Below are 3,810 nucleotides of genomic sequence, written 5' to 3'. Positions count from 1 at the left end.
GTCGCCTGATATTGATGATTTTATCTATCTGCGCCATAGTCCATGAAAGTATTTAACATTTCAATAGAACTACGTAGCGCTATCAGTGACATCGTTATTAGTTCAGATTTACTGAACCCTAGTCTCTTCAGGGACGTAATAGTTGCCTCCGGCAACGCTCCTCTCGAGCCATACACTAGCGGGACGATCTCCACTGATGACGCACCTAGAGTGTTCATTACTACACTCTTGATATTACCGTATTTGTCGATCTTCTCTTTCGCAGCCGCTTTGAGAAACGATCTGTTCTCATAGCGAAGAGTAACATCGAGAATATAGGCTTTTCCATCATTCGCTTTGACGACGAGGTCCGGTCTATATCTCTGACCCTGATTTTCGAACATTTGCTCGACAAACACAGCACTACTGTTCTTCTCCAGCTTGGTGGCTATCATCTCTTTGATTTCATCGTGACGATGAATTCGTTGGTCCTTGGTAGAGGTACATTCCCCCAGTATATGTCCTAAGGTCTCAAATCGAACTTTGCATCTTCTACAACTGGTGTCAAAGTTCTCGTTCTGCATGCCCAGAAATCTTTTCATACACATCCTTGTCGGATATGTATTCGTTCGCAACGAGATAGCGTTGGCTATTCTCGAATGCTTCAGCAGAGTATTATCAGTCAGCCACGCATTTCCTAGTGGAGACTTGAAGTCTAAGGCACCTTGTCCTTGAGACGGTAGATTGGCCCAAGTCTGTAGGTAGCTCCTCTTGATTCTTTGTTTTGCTTGGTCTAGCTCTTCTAACGTAAGTGGCCATGCTAGACCCAAGCCCTTTGCGTAGCCGGCTAACTTCTTCTGCATGCGATTTGTTTCCATCACTCGACGTGTTAAGGTATCTCGCGACTCTATTGCCTTCAAACCATTCCTTAGAGCCGCTATTAATACCATCGACTTTATGTTGATCAAACCAAGTCCGCTATATTTCCTGGGCGTATACATATAAGCGGTACTTATCTTGTCGCTTATGTGCAGCATTCGTTTGTAGTTTGATCTAATGACGGAATCGATCGCTTCAAGAGCCGTCATGGAGGGTGGACTCATGATTAGTCCGTAAACGAATTTCGGCAACAGATACTTATTAAGTAAATCGATTTTCTGCATCGGCTTTAACGGCAGCAATCTAGCACGATGTATCAATTCTTCAAAGGCTTCATGTTCGAAGCCTTGTATCAGTCCTCTCCATGGTGTGATACTTGTACCGAGATACTTAATAATTTGATCTGCTGTTGCCGAAGGGATTTTCACTCCGTCAATCCTCAAATCCGGGTCTTTTACGCAATAAGTCTTACCCGGGAGGGGTTTGATTTCAAAAGCCACGCATTTACTTAGAGCTATTTCCATGCCTAGGCTTTTGAAAAACTCAGTGGCAGTCCTCATCTGAGCCGCAGCCTCAGCGCCATCCTTTGCAACAGTGACTAAGTCATCTGCGAATGCCGCTGCTGCTAGCTTTTTGTCTCCTATTGTGATACCCCTGCTTTCTACCTGTATTTTATCAACTAAAGGCTCTATGCACAAGCAGAACAGCAAAGGGGATATCGGATCGCCCTGTTTAACTCCTCGTCGCAATTTAATCTTCACGGGTTCTCCGTCAGTTTTGATTTCCGTGAAGCACTCTTCGTACATGCTGCCTATGTACTCGGCTGCTAGGCGATGTATGCCTTTCCTCATTAGTGCCGGAACAATCGCAGAGTGAGGAACGGTATCAAACGCCTTCGCTACATCATCCACACTAAATGTAGCATCCTTTGTCTTTGCCAACTGAATAGCTGTTCCCAGAATATTGACGTTAGCATAGCAACCATTTTCATCTATGAAACCTCTCTGTCGATCGGTCTGCGTAATAACCGACCGAATTCTCCTATCTAACATAGATGAGAAGAGTCGAGAATTAAGCGAACTGATAGTAATCGGTCGCCAATTCTTTACCTCTGCTAAATCTTTTCCGGCTTTTGGGATTAGCGTCGTCCTATTGCGGGACCAAGCCTTCGGGTAACGTCCACTTAGTAGTAATAGATTGAAGAACTTGGCTAGAACAATTGCTACTCCCTTTTTCATGAGATCACTTTTAGTGATCCCATCAGGACCCGCTGCGGTCGAGTTGTTTGTCGACTTTAACTTTCTAGTCACCTCCATATCAGTAATAGGCACAAACATACGCTCCAAAGACGTAGCTGTTTCGATCCTCGTCGGTAGGTAGATTTGATCGACATTTGCTGGGCCGGTCACATCCCAGAGCCTTCTGTACAGTTCCTTTACTGCTACTGATGCAGGTGGCTTCTCCTTCTGCAGCAATGAGAAATCATTCTGCACGACAATGTCCGCTAACTTCTTCGGATCATTGTCGTATAGGTCCTGACACCGACTATAGGCATATCTGCGCTTGTCGGTCCTATTTGGGCGAGTTTTCGCATTCGCTCGCCTTCGTCCATGATTTCGTCGTCGATTCGTCACTTTTCTTCGACAACTATTTTGACGTCTTTCCTTTGCTTGCTCCACGCTGTCCGTAGGCGTTAAGTTCTTTTCGATACTATCATAAAGAGCATCGATCTCGTCGCTGGTTATGATACGACTCGCCGATAACTCTTTAATTTTGGACATTATTAGTTCCCAAGAAGGCGGAACTTGTTCGACTGATAGTATCTTGCTTCGTAGAGCCTCAACCCACTCCGTGGGTTCTTCCAGTACCTCCGCATCGGACAACATCTCAACCGTATCGAAAAACTCTTCTGCGACTGAAGAGTCGTCGCTTAGCTGGACATTAGCGATGGCGTCTATCGAAGGTATACTATTTTCTACATTGTCGCCCTCATTTGCGACCTCTACTACGTCATTGGTACAAGAAGGCATCGGCAACTGTTCTTCCGAATAGCTGTTATTAACTGTGTGTTCCTCTTGATTGATCTGCGGACGGAGTGGAACTAAGTTCACAGGGGGTATCTCTTGTAACGCCTGTGAAGGCCCTACTGCTCCCTCTGACTCATCCTCAGAGTCCATCCACTCGGTCTCACTGCCTTCTCCCTCATACCATGTCACTTGTCGCATCATTTCTGCGACAACTTTGTCAAGTTCTCGACGTTTTTCGCCGATCTGTCTATTCGTTTTCGAGGGCATATGTTCCTCGATGGCCTTATTAGGATAAGGCCTGTCTTTATACACCGCATTCAACCGGTACAGTCTGCGAATTTCTCTATTCGACCATTTACTCTTGGGAGCCCCCTTTGGTTTGTGTTCTTTGCTCGCCTCTGCCACCCGCTTGGCATTGCGAAGCTCGGGGTGCTCATGTCGCTCATGTTGCGACAGGCCGCTTTTGGTTTTGAAAGACTTTTCACAAACCGTACAGCGAAAAGCGTGTGTTATACTTTCTTGTTCACTCGTGTCCTTGCACCTCGACCAGTGAACAATCCAGCCGTGACATCTGTCAAACACGGCTGCGCACCTTGAACATTCCCATTTAGCTTTCACGTTCAGGTGCTGCTCGTCTATATGCCATGCAAGTTCCTGTGGTTTGATGTATAGACGAGCCGAGCCAGCTCTTAAACATTCGGGGCAAGATGTTGGTGCCCCGAATGGTACTCCGATCTTATGGATGGACTTTTCCATGATCGGCCACCTTTCTGTGGTCCTGCCATGTGGGTTAAACTCCCCGACGGCTGGGGCTCGGACCGCGGGATTTGCGCGTCTCCGCACAGCACCCACCCCAGGCGCCTCCGAGGCATTACTGTTGTTGTAGCTCATTTGAGAAAGGTAGAAATATACTACTGGAAATTCC

Source organism: Phymastichus coffea, unplaced genomic scaffold, assembly GCF_024137745.1.
Source record: "Phymastichus coffea isolate CEN01 unplaced genomic scaffold, Cenicafe_Pcof_1.1 PCOF00080, whole genome shotgun sequence".
Taxonomy (NCBI): Eukaryota; Metazoa; Arthropoda; class Insecta; order Hymenoptera; family Eulophidae; genus Phymastichus; species Phymastichus coffea.
The sequence above is the reverse complement of the archived record's forward strand: the minus strand, read 5'-3'. Positions refer to the sequence as shown.